Source organism: Vespula vulgaris, chromosome 15, assembly GCF_905475345.1.
Source record: "Vespula vulgaris chromosome 15, iyVesVulg1.1, whole genome shotgun sequence".
NCBI classification, from domain to species: domain Eukaryota; kingdom Metazoa; phylum Arthropoda; class Insecta; order Hymenoptera; family Vespidae; genus Vespula; species Vespula vulgaris.
Window position 1 is genome coordinate 5,004,634 of NC_066600.1, and position 18,742 is coordinate 5,023,375.

The window sequence follows — 18,742 nt, forward strand, 5'->3', positions numbered from 1 at the left end:
TTATACTATATCATCTATCATAGGATCTGAGAATTGTTAATTCACAAAGTGCAGAGAAAAAAGTAAATGAAGCCAATGCCGAATACTCCTGATTTCTTAAAAGTTCAAAAAAAATATTCGTTTTCATATTATCTATGAGATTTTTCTCCCAACGCTATTTTATTATCCTATTTTACTATCCTCTGTAGGAGTTCATTTCATATTATTTGTATGAAAATAATATAATATATAAGTAGTATTCACTAATTATTTTTAAGAAAATATTTGACAAAATCTTATTTTTTGCCATAAATTTATATACTAGTTTTTATATATGTCAATTATTTTTATTATTTTCTATACATTTATCGTGAACAAATGCGAAACACGTTCCTAGCACGAATCACTGCGAAAGGCACGCTCAAAAAAAGATATACATATGAGAGACTGAAAGTATGAGTACAGTCTTAACCTACTTACTCACACTCTCTAACCTACTTACTTTACGTACCACGAAATCAATTGTATGACGCGTAGAGTGGAATAACAAGCTTATACACCAATAAGATAGACGCATGGTAGGAGCGCGTTCCCTGCTTGATTTGTAATTCATATTTTGTACATACCTGTCATGAAGTCACATACGTTTCAATTAAAAGGTGATGAACAGGTGATGAGCCAAATCAGGTAACGATGACGTGCGTTTGAATTTTTTGAATTAAATTTTTAGAACAGTTATGATTATATTCATTTATTTATTTAAAAGTTATTGCGTCTTGAAAATGAATGAAAATAGAGAAGAAATTTGATACATTTTAAAATTTTATTACAAAAGCAAAAAAATGCGATCCAAGATGTGAAAAAAGTTTGTGATGTTTATTGATTAATGCAGTATCAATAAGCGTGGTACATTGCTGGTTCAAGCGTTTTCAATATGGAAGTTATGATGTAAATAATGCATATGATGTCGCTAAAGAACTAAACAACCACAAAACTAAACAGTGATATCAAAGATGCTGATATTAAAGTAAATCAATTTTATACAATACAATTTTCTTTCTTCAATTGTTTATACAAATGGTGTAGCAAAAAATACTCTGATCAAATTGGATTATAGTAACAAACATAGATATAAAATTTATTTATTGATCAATAGATATTAAATTAAATTTATTATGTAACACAAATTTATTTAGCTGCGCGAGTGCTCTGTTACAGAACCTGATGTGATCATTTTTATCGCCTTTGTATATATCCGTTATTGTATATTGTACTATTACATTAAATATATTTCTTATTTGTAGTTTTCTAATTGTTACAATGTTAAATATTTGAATACCACACTCTATTAGTAATATCATAAATCTATTGACAAAAATAGTCTAAGATAAAGAAAATAATTTTACAAGAAATACTTTGGAAATGCCTTTAGACAAACTTTTATATTGATATATATGTATGTTGTATAAGTATGTAGATTTTATATATTTTTAATAGAGATAGTGGGTAATTTCTTCTTTATTCTTTTAAATCATAACAGAATTTAAATGTTGCAGACATTTTCTACATTCATTTATATTTATACTTTTTCTCAGATAATAAAAATCGAATAAACAAGCGAAATAATAAGTCGATTAATAAGTAATACTTAGAATTTCAAAAGTACATTCAAAATATATATATTGCGAGGTTTAAGAAGTTTTACAGAAATTATTAGTGGTATTATTTTTGTAATAATGTTATCGCCTCAACTGACAGCTGCAATGTTATTATGTATGCCAAAGATTATATTGGTAGGTATCCTATTAGAAAAAAGCATGTATAAATTCTCTGCAGGAGTACAAAAAAAAATTACAAAAGTTATCACTGTCGGTGAAGAAGCTATTCAAAATATACGAATAGTATACTAAGAATTACACTATACTTTAAAATCTACCCATATGTTACATCAATATAACATTAATTTGTATAATGACCATTTTTTTATAGGTAAGAACGTTTGCAACAGAAAACCAAGAAACAGAAATATTTTCTAAAGAAGTTGAACATGAATCTGAGTTATATAAAAATTTAGGATTAGATATTGATTTATTTCAAGTAAGAATAAATTTGTTTTTAAATAGTATTTTGTTTTGTACATTTTGATCATTATTTAATGTCAATGGAGCAATTAATATCTGGTAATTTTATAGCATTTTTGATGGTAATCCAAACAGTTCAAAGATTTCTTTCTTAATTATCTTCATTGTTTGGAATATACATAAAAAAAATCACTGCTCGAGTTTTTGAAGTATTTTATTATTTTTATTTATACATACATACAAGATTTTATATATATTGTTTATAATTATATATGAATTTTATTTTATAGTCTTAAATATGTCACCATCATCAATGATGGTCAAAGGAAGGATAATAAAAGACCCTGTCATAGAATATAAAATTTGAGAATGTGGAATTTAGTTATCCAATTCAGCCGGATCTCGTTATTTTGAAGAATTTTAATTTGGCTATTCCTATTGGTAAAACAGTTTCTATTGTAGGTTCTAGTGGAAATGGTAAATCAACCATTGCTGTGCTATTAAAACGGTATGATATTTTAGAGATGACAAATTTGGATTATACGTATATTTTATAATGATTTATTGAGTTTTTTTTTACAGATTTTATAACATATTATACGTATATTTTATAATGATTTATTGAGTTTTTTTTACAGATTTTATAACATTGATGAAAATAGCATTTCTATTGATAAATTGGATATTACATTTCTTAACTCTAACTATCTTAGATGTATTGTATTAGTGTATATAAATCAAGAACCCATATTTTTTGCAACTAGTATAAAGTGAAATTGTTTATATCTTTTGGCACTTGAAAAAGTTTTCTTTGAGATATATGAAGTATACAGACAGTAATTACTTGCTGTATGATACTTGTGTATTACTTTGAAAACCATCGATGGAATAATGTGGGTACCGTTAACGCCGCTCTTTTATTGGTGGGATTTATTCCCACGACATCTGATAGGAAAGCTAAGCTTCCTGAATTTTAATTTTCTAGCTAGAATATACGAAGGTAAACAATTTCTCCTCTCCTGTAGTTGGTTTAATAGATTTCTATTTTGTTTTTCCTTAAAAGTACTTCTCAATAATCGATAGTTCATTGAAAATTATATTATAATCGTTTTTCTTGTACCTTTCTCTCTCTCTCTCTCTCTCTCTCTCTCTCTCTCTCTCTCTCTTGTTCTTTTTTATTGTATGTTAATTCTTTTTCTGTATTTTCTTATCAAATATTAATTAATTGTTATAATATTTTTTTTATTTTTTTTCCAAAGTTCCTGGAGTTTTTTCTTTTTTTTCTTTTTTTCTTTACAATTTACAATTAGAAATTAAAAAATATTGACAATTGACAATTAATTTTTGTTTATTTTTTTCATTAAAAATATTTATTAATAAGAATAATAATTTCTTCGATTCTTTTCTATCTCCTGAAAATATTATGTTGTATTTATTTAATATTATTTTTTATTCTAATTGATATATCATTATTGGTTAATAAAATGTAATTTCCTTTGGAAGTAGCTTAAGATTGTTCATCGCCCCTGCTTTTATAATAGTTACGTCATCAATGAACATAGACATAATTCCTGATTAGTTTTGATGAACAGAACCTCATTTTAAAGATGAAGATTTAATCTAGGATCTCTATTTTTCGAATTTTTGAAAAAGCTTTTTATTTGTGTATTAACTATTCTCGAAAACATCACTTTTTAACACGATTTTTTTTCAAAGGAAATAAAGCATTTTCCACACCAAGCATGATGGTTTTATCCAAAGACAAGTTTTGATATCATTAAAATGTAAATATTTCGTAATTTATTCAAATTTTTTTCTGTTCATTAATTTTGAAAAGATAATTGTAGCCAAATATGGATTCATGAATCAATTTTTCTTTTCGTATTTATCCCATCAAAATAAGTATTTCAAACAATTTTTTTATTTCTGAACTTGAGACATTTCTCCATTTTCCTTGTTTCGAATTAGATTTATATTTATGTAAATTTTTTAAATAATAATGATTTGTTTCCTCACAAATAATTTTGAAAAATTCATTGCCAAATATACAATCGATTGCTTCCTTCGCATTGCAGTTTTTTTGTTATGATGTAGATATGCCAAACATTCCTTTAAGAAGTTCCAAGTTGAGAAAAGTATCTTTGTCTGTCCATTCTTTAATTATAAGCTCATCAATCTTGATCTTAAAAACCGGATCTTCACTTCACTTGAAATATTATATTTTATATTCATTCTTTTTTGTTTGTTTAATAACCACTTAATACAAGAATATTGCTATTGTCACTAAATGCATTCTCATCTGAAATATTATTTGGTGTATTCGATAAATTATCAAATAATTATTTATCTTGATTTTCATTTTCTTTCTTTCCATGAGATATTTTGCTACTTTTTTAGAAGTAGGATCTATTTTGTCAAATAATTAAAAAACTTTACAAATTAAAACTAGAACTTGCAAATAACAAAATGTTGTACAACGATAAATCAGATAATAAATTTATGATTAGTTTTTAAATCTGTAGTTTGTATTCAGAAGACTCGGCAATTAAGTATTAAGTCCATATTCTGTGATCTATAAAATCAGAAACCAATAAGTCTGTATTTCACTTTTCGTAAGACCAATAATCAGTTAATAAGTCTGTATCTTGTATTTGATTAAAACGGTAATAAATTTGTAGGGCTTTATCCAAAAATCGGTGAGTCTTTGATGAGTTGAACAGTTTGTATTCTTTTACAACACTTACTGAATGTTGTTCCACTAGATTTAGATGAGAAGCCATTTTTATATGCCACTTGTAAGGAAGATAAACAATTTGGAATCTATTCTAATACTGTGTCTATTGCCTTATAACTTTCTCAGTCTATTAATCTATTAGATATCCTCCAATTTCATCCTATCGATTTATATCTCCTTGACCAGTTACTTGATTTCAATTCCACGTTTCTTAAGATCAAGATCTAAGATTAATCCTTAGTAAAGCTTTTACAGCTTGACCAAAAATTGACCATTCTTGAATTACACCACAAAATGTAACAGTATATTCGTAAATAAGTTTTTTATTATTGTAATAAAAGCTCATTAATGTTGAAATACGGGATGAGTGTAATAATATGTACTAGGTATCTATAAATTCATATATTGTAGATTGATTTTGGCAATATGTCGAAATATGATGAAGTTTAAAGACTATGTAAAAATATTACCTAAATATATTGATAGTCGATGATTATCATATAGTATAATTGGTATGTTTCTCTAATTAGTGATAGTGATAGAAGTGGAATTACAGTAACTCATTTTAATATTCGACACCACTAAATCATATTCAAATATGATTGCCCTATACGCTTGCTTATAGTTGATTCATAGAATTCAAGATCTTGTCAAGTAATACACTTTTCCTAATTTTCAGAAACAGGTTTTATTTATTTAATTAACATAATTATCCTTACACATGATATAAGATAAACAAAATAATGCTTAATTATATATTGTTGCAAAAATATTCAGATATCTAATAGAATAATATTTTTATACACTTGATTAATACTAGAACTACGGACAGTTAAGATGAAACTATATCTACCAAAATCAGTTAAAATGACTTGATTTTAAAATATTAATAAAAATTTAATATAAAAATTTTTTAAAAATATTAATAATAGAATATTTTGATATTTATTGATTTATTACTTTCTTACAAAAGAAATTCCATGCTACGTAGTACTGTGATATTATTAACCTATTTGGGCAATGATCCCTAAGTGACGATTGGCACATTTTATTACTTACACATCAATAAGAACAATAAGTATAATAAAGAATATATGCTTTGTTAACAACAATATTAAAATAAATTTCCATCTTAAAGTTAAATTATTATGTTTAGTCATTATAAAGTTTGGTTATACTGTATATATAATGTTATGTGTTATGATTCCTTTGGTTGATAATACGATCAAAATAACTTTTATTTTCTTTTGATGCCAATTCTTTCAGCTAGTTGAATATATTTTTCTATCTTCTCTCCTGTTTTCTTTTGTATGTTTGCTATATTTGCTATAACAATTTCAATTAGTTGTATTTTCTTTTGTTTATAGATCAGTGTGACGTCTTTATTTGTAATTTTGTTTTTTGTGTAATGTTGTTTTTGCGGTGGTAACGCTTCTATTCCAGTACGTTTGGTATTCATCGTTTTTTACAACATTCACAACAAATTGAAGAACTTAATTGATTGCGAGACATCAGATAATCACAGATGATCTTCCTACCATTAAACAAGCCATTAAACTAAAAGATTTTAAATTCATTAGCAGCAGAAGGAATAGCATTTAATTGCTGATATAGAAGAACAAGGAGTTAGAGAAAGCTACGGGTCTAAACATCTTTATTTCGAAGAAGGATAATAGGTCAATGTAATTATCTGTGGACTAACACGAAGTTAAATGGCATTACAAAGAAATATTCTTATCCATTTATTTTTTATTAAATAAATTTGTTATTGTTAATACACGATTAAAAGAAATACCAAATTATTAAAAAATTAATTATAATAAATTATTTATTAATATTGATTCACCATATAAAAATTAAAAAAAAAATAATTATAAGAAATTATGTATTATTACCAGTTTATGATTAAAAATAAAACTAATTATATTTTCGTATTATTGACGTGACAAATATATTTTAATTTAGGAGACATGAATTTTTAAAGATTTTGTCATGAACAGTTAACAAGAGTTATAAAACTATATAATGGTTTTATATATAGTAACAGTTGCTTTTCATTAAATTATATCTCTTTAAAGGGTATATAACGCAGGTACATATTTATTTTATATTTTTATATACGTATTTTATAATACGTTTTTATTTTATAAATACGTTATAATAAATTTTTCCATGGGAGACACGTTGTTAAAAATATTTTGTTTATATTAAACATTTTTCAAAAAAAATTAAAAATTCAATTGAATATGATACTTGAAATACGGTATAGTGCATAATCATCTTACCTTGAAAATATTTCTGCAAGAGTATCTTATTTCTTTCATTTTTATCTTTTTAACAGATAAGATTTTGTTTAGTGAATATAACAGTACGTGTATAAAATTCTTTCCTTTCTTCCCTCTTTCGATCGTGTATAAAATTGTCAGTAAAGAGAACTCGTGTCGTCAGATAAATTAGGTTCGTTTATGAAGTATTATACGTCAAATGGTTAATTGAAAATAGAATTTGAATGGGAAGATCGTTTTCTACAAACTTTGACTCATGCATCATATAGCAACTAGTTAATGATCGGATCGATACTGATACTATTGATAACATTCATTCAATTCAATACCAAAGCAGTCAATGAAAAGTATCGTTATATATTAAAATTGTATTTGGTATCAATTTTCGATATTGAGATACTTGGATAAATCGATATTTGATCAAAAAGTGTTTATATCGAACCAATTTCTGTTGATACATAATGAAAGTATTGATACTTCTTTGATACTTTTGTTTATGTATCAATACAAAAACAAACGAAGAGCAACTCTGTGGACTAATGGACGAAAGTCTGAAAAACGAAAAATAAAAAGATAAATTATGTTTATATTTTCATAAAAGAACGGATATCGATAGATCCATAGAAGTATCAAACGGGTAATAATATTTGGGATAGTAAGTATCGATAGTATCAATTTGTTATCGAACTAATCGCTAGCGACAGTAATCGATCGATTAATTTTTAAACCATTCTTGGATGTTAAATAACAGAAACGCGTTGATTAATCGACCGAATATCACAAATAAAAATTTAATATTTTCATTTACTCGGATAGTGCGATGAATATAAGTGGAAATCAGAATATGCTACGAGGTTTCTCGATTCTTCCTACTTGTATCAAAAGAGATAATGAAGGAAGGAGGGAAGAAAGGAAAGAATAAGTGGATGAATGAACATTAATAGGAGGAGATATAGTGTATGTCTAAATCGTCTAGTAAACCTCATTTTAACGAAGACAATCACGATGACATATAACAGAATTTATAGATCACGAATAAACTGTTTGGTTGATGATAACAAGCGTAGTCTTGTATTATCAAGAAAATAATTGCGAATCGTAAATCGTACGAATCGAATAAATTGAATCATCGATCCCTCTTCATTATCATCGACTTGATTTTTGATAAATACAAAAGATTAAGGTTGTTCATCACTTTTCTTTCGAAGCGTGTGTGACTTCAGCATTAATATAGACGTAATGTAAATTACAAGGGCAAACGGAGGATACTGTCCATGTGCGTATCGTATCGATGTGGTATAAGCTTGTATAGATTATATCTTTTACGCGTAAGAACAATTAATATGGCTTAAAATAGATAGTGTTAATAGGCTGAGAACTTACATTTCTGAGTTCGTCATATTTATATCTTTCTTTCATAACGGCGTGCATTTCGCATTCATCCGTACTAGATATGATATCGGTACGCATATATTTTGTATATTAATGTTCTGTAAAAAATAATAAATGTATACATATATATATATATATATATATATATATATATATATATATTACATTATTATTATATAAATTAAAACATGAAACGTATTTGTCGACGGCTAGTCACACGTCAAAATTATCAAGGATACGATTTATTGAGAGTTATAAATCTAAATGGTTGTCCATGTGCTACACATTTCTTATAAAATATTTACTTCTCTAATGTATAAATATAAAAGGAATTACTTTAATGATCGGATCGATATAAATCGTCTATATAAAAGTTTTAATTTTATACATAAATTAGTCTCGAAAAAATACTTTTTTTTTAATATGATTTTTTTCAAAGAAAGTGCTTTCTCAATAATTTGGAAAAACTTGGTCTTAGCTTATCTTCGTCTTTATAATAAGACCTTGTTCGTCAAAGTCGATCAAGAGTTCTAATTGTTGGCATAAACCATTATAAAACTCTTATAATTCCTATAATATTAATTATAAAAATCCTAATAACTTGTTAATAGCTCCCATTCATCCTTATTTTAGAATAACGCGATAGTCTCCAAATCTATGGAAACGTAATGTGTTTATTCCAATATGTACACGTAGCATAAAACATTCTATAGAGAATGGTTTCAATTAATAAATTGTTAATTTACTATTAATAAATAGCTATTAATAAATGACTATTAATAAATAGTTTTGGAAAATACATCTTAACATCAGCGCTGTTCGTTTCGTCGTATTATGTTTACGAGAAATACTACGCTAACGACTTCCAATACTTACTCACCTGTGAATTAACAAAATATTTTTACGCTTTTGGGATTGAAAAAATGTTTATAATCAGCAATTTTTAAAATAAAGTATTTATTTTAATCTAATAAATATAATTTTCAAAAGTATCTTTATATTATTGAGTCTTAAACATAAAGTCTTTAATTAGCATATATATTATTTCCTACATCTTCAAATGTGAATGTACGTGCATGGTAATGGGAACGCGCGTTAATAAATTAATTTAAGAAATTTGCAAACGATTGACGATTGTAGGTTTGCTTGAGAAATTAACATTTTTATGTATATTATAACATTAATATATAACATTAAAACATTTTTCCTGCACTCTCCGCAAAAAGTACGAGATATTTTGTTAAATATCTTGGAAAATTCTACGTGAATAAAAAAATATTTCAGGTAAATGTTACTATATTTTATATAAAATATGCTGTTCCTCGTTATGTAACATGAACTTCATAACATAAATTTCATTATGTAACTGACAAAGTAAGGATGAACAAGTTGTAATTGGAATGAGCGTCTTGAACAAGGAAAGTGTGTGGTGAGTTTGGATCGAGGTACCCAATTAGCAAGTGTGATGCACTTATATATAGAACAAATGAATCTATGAACTCGGAGAAGCAGATAAGAAAACAAACAGTTTGAACCTCTCGAGTGAACACAATTACGAAAATGTTTAGTTCATATTATTTTCCAATAGATTATACGAAATGTAGATTCCTATTTAGAAGAAAAAGATTGAGCTTGAAATGGCATTGAAATCTTCCACTAAATAAAAAACAAATTCGATTGTTATGTCCTAGATTTGTAAAAAATATTCTGTCTAAAAAAGATGATTTTTCATAATGAGAAAATATCTTCTATTATCGAGAAACACTTTTGTTTATTTCACTTTTCGTGTATAGAAATGTAGAATTAGAAAGTTGCTTTTCAAATATCGATATTAGATTTTGATATTTTTTTTGAGATTTATATTTGGTAACTCGAACATTCGAAAAATGATAAATGGAGAAATGAGGAAAGGATTTCAACGAATTGTAGGTTTTATCGTGGGGGAAGGAGTAATGAAGCTCAGAAGTTATAGAAGATCGGAGTGAGGCAGTCTATATCATGTTTGCGTATATGCGATTTTCCAGGATGTAGGTTTTTTACTATTGTAATAATAATGGCAATGATTATGAGAAGGATTATAACAGTAATTATAACAATAATGATAACATGATATCATATAACAATAATATAATGGTAATAATGCTGTTTCTCTCTCACAAACTGATAACATTTGTCCGAACAATTTTTTCCAGCAAAGTAATATTTTCGGAATAAACATTTGTAACGTTTCATTTTGGACACGCGGTATATCATAAATTTGCCTATAATACATAGATAGCTGCCGTGATCTACGGTATAACGCTAAAATATTTATAAATGAATAATTACTATTAATCGAATTCCACCGAATAAAAACTTATCAATAACGCAAATATATAACTAGATAGTAGTGTAATGTAAATAATGTATCTAATAATTAATTATTGTTAGTAATAATTTTCGTTTCTGTTAATAAATAAAGTAATGAAACTATAAATAGAGAAAATTGGTATTAATGTATTTTTAATAATTATTTATAAATTATTATTTTAAATATTAAGGATCAATTCACTCGTTTTTGTACGTTTAATAATTAATAAACTTAAGATTTGTAAAAATGAAATTGTCTATTAATCCGAATCTTTAAGTGCGAAAACAATATTTAATAACAATACATTGTTACTATTTTTTATGATTTTGTGAGCATTCGTACTGAAATCTCTTACCTAGCGAAAGGGAGTTGTTAGTATCTAGCATTATGATATAATTACACTATTGGAAAAAATATAATCTTATTTGATCATAAAATGTGCACACATAATAATAATAAAACCATAAGAAATACATAATAATGAATTTAATTGTCGTCGCCTATACATGTAATCTACGAAAATCTCGTTGTAGAATCAATAATATATTCAGCAATCATTCGTGGAAATAAACCGAAATATCTCGAAGATTTTATTCTGCCTCTTTTTCTTTCGATTATATTCGGATATTATTCATGTATATGTTGCTCATACAAACGTATTGTTTTTATTCCAATTTAAAAGTAGCAAGCAGGATCTTCAAAAGAATGGTAAAAAATGTTTGGATTTTTATATATTTTCTTAAATGCAATTATGTAAATGTGTGTGTGTATGTGTAATACACATGTTTTTATTTTACTAAAGTCAGTTATATTACAATTTTCCGATTAGGGAAATGTTAACTTCTAATTTTAATAAAAAAGAAAACATTTCTTCGTAAATGAAATCATGCTGTGTAGTATAAGTATGCAGAACGAAATGTATAACGAGGTGAGTTTTGATTAAGTGAAACTTTTCAAAAATTTAGAATTAAACAATATTTTTACAGGTGTACAATTCGTCAATTGTTTGATTAAATATGTTGATAAAAATCAAAACAAAATTTTTTGCGTTATCAATAAGTTATAAAGAATATTATAAATGAAAGATTAATTTTAAGATATAAATGAAATACTACCTTTGTTTGACATAAATTATATGAGAAATAACGGAAAAGAATCATACAAGTTATCTAAGTAGCGGTGAAGATAGAAGAGAGTAGAGATGGCGTGGCTAAAAGAACCTATAATACAACGTTATCCTTCGCAGCTTTTCACGGCGGTTAATTGTGAACAGTAAATACTTACATTAGTTTGATTTTACAATCTTATTAACCTCGCTGTTGTCTCTGCTATTTATTGTCATATTGTGTTCTCCTAATTCAACGATGATCGTGGGTGGAAAAGTGCTTCCCATTTCATAAAAGTTAATCCTTCAAAACATTTCCTTAAAAGTAACAAAATATTGGAGGTTCGAGCGCCGTTTATTCCTCATATCGAGATAATGAACGATACATTTTTCCTTTTCTTACTTATCTTAGAAACATGTTACTTTAACGAGTTTTTTATCCGAAAGTTGACTGGATTTTTTACTTTACTTTATCGGAAAATGTGCCTCTTTATTTTAATCGCGTATTTTAGACACTTTGTGGAGAAGAAAACTTCTCTATACGTTTATTATGGTTTCAACAATATAATTGTATACATATATCGCATATATTTTATCTGAATAAATTTTTATAATACTTATAGACGTTAAATTTCCAAATATTTTTAAATATAACTTTTGATGTGCCACGTCAGATAAAACGATATCAGAAAATAAAAAAGATATGTAGTAAGGTGAAGAGCATGGATATTAATTAAATGTTAGATCGTTATATACACATATTCCATATGTTATATACATAAGTAGTAATGAGAACACATTATAAAAATATAATTAAAGAGTACATTTTAACATAACATACTTTGTGAATGCACACTCACCCTGTCTTCAAGACTTCTACAGGCTTCTTCCCGGAATTTACAGAAGCACTCGAGAGCTTCCGTAATTATTCGTAACTGGAACGCGATTCAACGCGAGTGTTATTACAGTATATCGTATGACTCTATATATTAATTTAATATTGATTAAAAATTTATTGTTGAAAGATAAATATGTAATACTAAATTAAATATATTATTACGAAAAATGAAATCGAAGAAAAATAATTTCTCTTTAAATTATATAGAATTTAATAAATATATCAAGAAATTAGATATCATATTTATCCACGTTCATATACGAACGTAAATATATATCGTAGTTCAAGTGGAAGAGTATTCGTTCGAAAAGCGAAAGTTCCTGAGATCGAGTTCCGATCGAGGAATCAACCGATCAGCCAACGTTCTTTTTGGTTTCTTTACAAGCATATTTATCTTGATATGGATGATTATCTTAATATGGATCTTGATTCTCGGATGAAATGGAGCGATCTATAATTAATTTCCCTCTTTTCCTATTCCCTCCCTACTTTCTCACCACTACCATCATTCACACTACTACTCTTTTCCGACATTCTATATTCTCTCCTGTGATGAAAAAAAGGCAGTCACGCCTTTGGCGTGAAAAACCGTAATTATAATAGATAGATGAGTGTAAAACATTTATTACGTTGAATGATCGAAATTGGATCAATCATTTCATCTTGACTGGAGCAAATAGAGATGGTATTGTTCGAAGATTTGTCGATAGCTCAGATGGCAGAGCATTCGCCCGAAAATCTTTGTAAGGATCAGACAATTTTTTTTCCGTTTTTCAACTTCTATGATATATTTTATGAAATTAAACTTTCAACATTTACTATAATGCATAAATACATATCTTTGTGTGTGTGATGTATGTATGTATGTATGTATGTATGTATGATGTATGTATATTTGTATGTATGTATGCATGCATACATATGTGTGTACGCGCGCGCGCGTGTGTATATATAAATACGCATGTGTATATAAATGCAAGCATTTGCTGCATAATCGGTTATAATTAGAAGTCCATTGAATGCAGTTTTTTTCATTTGAAAATTGAAATAATATTTTTTCATTTTTGGGTGATTTTTCTACATGATTTTCGTGCAATGTTTTTGTGCTAAGTAACATAGGCGATAAGTAACCACATTTAAAACGCGTCGCCGGAGCACGGAAAGGGCAGGCGTATAACCGATACATATCGATATGATCATATGGATTTATTCGAGAAATGGATATTTGAAAACGGATTTTCTTTTTTGATATAGTACGTCTCATTGTATGTATTCAATAAAGATTAAACATTAGTGACACACTTTATAAGTATATGTAATGTCTCCATATCTAATAATACGATTTATATTATATACATATGCTTTACATTTATTGTATTTTTATTACGTAAAATTATGTACACTTTATAATTTTAATTCAATAAACAACTAGTTTTACATATTCACAATTTGCGTTTCATTTTTTGTTATTGCAAGTATTAATAGGTCGGAAAATCAAATTAGAAAAAAATAATTTTATATAAACGAGCGTCTGTACATTACTCGAAATCGGTAAAAAGTTATACGAATATTTGCAGCACACTTACATTTCGCAGTTTCCTTGTTTTCAAATATCTTATACTCCGACAAGGGCAAAACAGCATGCAAAACTTAATATTAGATATATTGACATTTGCTTGAATATTCTGTCAACAAAACTAAAACTAAAATCAACAAAAACTAAAATAAGCATATATAAAAAATAAAAAATATATTTTCTATTGAAAAATTTTCTAATCGCTTTATATAAAAAAAACGATCTTCTTTTTTTAACAATCTTTCTTACTATCAGTGATCACTGCTTATTTGTTGGTGTCATAACTCGCCATGTTACAGGGTATCTACCCATGGGCATTGCGATATTTTTTATTAATATCTCATCCGAGGGACCACACCGCGCACAATGCGTTACCTCTCTTGGTCTGCAACTGCCTCCTATATCATTCCACTATCTGACACCTGTGGATGCATCTAGTTGTAATTAGGAGCTCTGTTTACATTATTGTATGTTATTAGTTAACAAGTGAAAAAAAAAGATATTGGATCAATCAATAAGTAATGAAAGAATTTTAAGTACATAGAGGGTTAAAAGTCATCAAGTGATTTCAAATATCAATTATTCTTTTTCCAAACTAATTTTAAGGCTAATTTTATTTTTTTTAGTATGTAAAACTACGAACATAGGAAACTTCCTTTTGTAATTTGAAAATCAAAATTAGCCTAAAAAATGTTGAAAAAGAGTAATTGATTTGAGAAATCATTTAGGAACTTTCAGTTCAGCCTACATTAAAAATTCGAACATTACAAATGGAACAATCTATATAGAAATGAATGAGAGGAAAGAGAGGAAATGAATAATATTTCATTTTCAATATAATTTTTCTACAATTAGAAAAACAAAAATGATAAAAATTCTTGTTTATATTTTTAGTGTGTACTATAAAGGTCTTCAAAATATGTATATACATTTATATATATTCATCGAATGGTATTATGTGTACAGAGTAACTTAAAAATGAACCGATTGTACACAGAAATTCGTGGAACAGATATGTTACCGTCCGAAATAATCCTATTAGTCAATAGGCTTATTCCTTTTACTTTTTCTTCTTTTAATATCAGGATCGCTTTCCCATATATTGACTATATTCTATTTTTCATGAATATTTCATACTATTTCTAGTATGTATGTATATATTCATATATTGTATCTATCTTTCTATTGATATTTATGTTAGATTATGACACATATGGAATAAAACATTGAAAATTATATAATATTAATAATTTATAACCTAGTCTATAAGTAATATATGCGTACATGTACAAATTGATAAAAACAAAATATATCTATATGTAAAAACACATATGAATATATATATATTTAATTGTAGTGATATATGAATTTACTGTGAATGAAATGAAATTTTCAGATTTCTTTAATGCAACTGATATTACAAAATAGTTCTTTAACAGAAAAATTTTGGAAAAATATGACAAAATTGGCTAAAAAAATTTTAAAACATAATTTACTCGATTTCAAATTTTTTACGGTAGCTTCCTTTCTATCTTGACCCAATCTTTTTCTCAGTGGGACCATACAGTCACCTACGGTATAATGCTGCAAAATTTTCAAAATAATTACTGTAAGTAAAATTTGACCAAAAATGAAAACATATCAGTAACGGAAATAACTCGATAACAATGCAAAATAAAAAACATAGACAACAATTAATAATTATTATTAATAATTTTCGTTTCTATTAATAAATAGCATAAGTAAACTTTGAATAGAGAAAATTTATATTAATTCATGTACATGTTAATATTATATTCTTAATCAGTTCATTCGTTTTCGCTGGTTCAAAGTTAATAAACATAATATTTTACAAAAATTAAATTTTCTGATGTAATGTTTTAGAACAGCATAAAGAAAAGTAAAACTTGCTATCGCAATCCTTACAATTTTGCAAAAAAACTAGACTGTGTGTGGAATTTTTTCTCCGTAGTGCACTAGCGATCGTGTTAAGAATTTTTGGACGGCTTGTTTAAGATTTTAATTTAATTCTGTCTTCATCCCAATATTTTTATTGATATTCCATACGGTACTCTTAGGTATCTTTAAAAGATTCGCGACTTTCTGCATTGCCTTCTTTTGTAATGAAACATCATTAATTAGTGTATATCGAATGATATACTATATTTATTTCTATGATTCATTTCGTGTCAGATTCAGATTAAGACTAATTGTAAAAAATATTCAACACATATTTCCACAATATAATATCCTCGAACGATGACCCAGGGTTGTGTTTATAAATATATTATATCGTTACGAGCAACCACATGTTAAACGAAAAGAAACTTTAATTATGAGAACGAGAACAACTTATTTACAATCAATAGACCATTTACGGACTCTTCTCGTATGGAAATAAAAGGATAATTCGAAAGAATCACTATAGAAGACAATAAATCTCAGACTATAGAAGACAACTGACAATCCGTTGTTATCTGTAAAAATTCTCTAGGTGCTTAGAAACGGGTATCTAGTTCTGAGTTTACTCAAAACCCCTCTAACAATATTTATCATGTACTATTTAATTTTACAGTGCTGATAAAACTATTGTGGGATTCTAAAATTGATACATATTCGCGACTGTACAAGAAAAAGCAATATGCACTTCTATTGAAATAATTTTGTTTATAAAGTATAAAATATGTTACTCGACGCCTTGACAATTGAAACGAATTATTATTTTTATTTATATTTGATAGGCATCCTATTTGCAGAGGAGATGGAGAAAAATTAGAAGTATTCGCACTTAACTGTAGAGATTCCAAATATAGATTCTGCGCATTTCCAATTAATGTGTCCAATGGCTGAACTGTTTTTTTTTTTTTTTTTTTAAATACTGATATTTCTTCTTCCTCCTGGTTGAAGTAATTTTTTAAGGCTAATGAATTAGTTTTAAAAAGTTTTTTCTTCTTCTTGTCAGATTGCTTTTCCTTGCTAGCTTTATAAAATCTCATTTTGAAGATGAAGGTTAAATCTAGGACCCCACTTTTTCGAATTTTCCAAAAGGCTTTATGAATTAATGAAAGGCTACATGAATTATTCTTGAGGAAACACCATTTTTTGTTGAGATTATTTTCCTGCTAAAATATAATAGAAAGTGAAAAGTGAAGCTTAAATGTACTTATAATTGGAAAACTTGAAAAAATAATTTATATCATTCCATAATAATGTTCAGAATATACTTGATTGAGTTAAAACACCTTTGAAGCGTAGGTAGATCAATTTTAGTAGTAATAATGCTCGGTAAAATTCTCATGATATTATTATCATATACAGCATTTTTCTATGTATTAAGCTTTCACAGCAATAATACAAACATTTTACACAATTTTTATCATTCAAACTTATTCTTGAAAATTTTCAATATTTTAAGTTTTATGATGATACAACTAGAGATTTGTAAACTACTTAAGGGAAAGGAAAAGACTGGTAACATCGAATTCGAGAGTGTTAATATAGTCCTAAGGTATACCAAAATGTTTAACTGAATACCAGTAATGTAATCCTATGTCATACTAAAATCTATAGCTGAACATCAATAATATATTCATAAGTAATTTTAAATTCAATATCTTTAAAAATAGTCCCAACAATGATTATTAGGAGGCATTAGAACATATCATTTGAAAACAATAAAAATTTCTAGTCTCAAAGTATCCACAAAAACGATGCAGACTAAACATGTAGAAAAGGAAATTTAAAGATATTAGTTTTATTTACAGATTTTGTAAAATTCTGATATATAAAATTAGATGTTTTTCTAAATATCACACTAAAGAACATTATTATTAATTTGTTTGTTAAATTTTGTTTAACTTGATTAAACTTTATCATTAAATATGTTAAATTATGATATTGTTTCTTAATTTAGTAATGTCTTTTGTATTTTAAGCTATTATTATATAGATACAACCTAAAGTTATTATGTAAAAGAAGTACATAAAAATATTATTAAGTTTTACGTTAAAAAATTATATTTGTTTACATAAAATATGTTTAATGAATTTAAACAGCTCTTTCAATTTTAATACTTTCAGAATTTTTCATCAAATTAAACTTTTTAAAAAATTGTTTGTAATGAATAATTATAATCGTGATATCAAGAAGCAATATATTTTATATTCACAGATATTTAAATAGTAAGATTTACAGTACTGACTTATAAGGTTTTGGAAATCATATGCGATATCCAACTAAGCATCCTCAAATAAGACGATACTCGTCAGTCGCGCATATGTTAAAGAGTCTGGAAAAGAAGAGCAGATACAAGAGAAAAAAAAAACAGTACTATCGATTTTTG

At 26.5% G+C, this 18,742-nt stretch overlaps 1 long non-coding RNA gene across 2 annotated transcripts; it reads left to right on the top strand.

Annotated features, from left to right (window-relative positions):
* The first annotated feature begins 340 nt into the window (after positions 1–340).
* Positions 341–4,267, top strand: LOC127069303 (uncharacterized). Of its 2 annotated transcripts, XR_007783455.1 has the most exons (4): positions 341–666; positions 1,575–1,772; positions 1,969–2,076; positions 2,351–4,267. It is a non-coding gene; the product is annotated as an uncharacterized LOC127069303 (long non-coding RNA). The 2 variants fall into 2 exon arrangements; XR_007783454.1 differs by having other exon boundaries at positions 1,575–2,076.
* Positions 4,268–18,742: the final 14,475 nt, after the last annotated feature.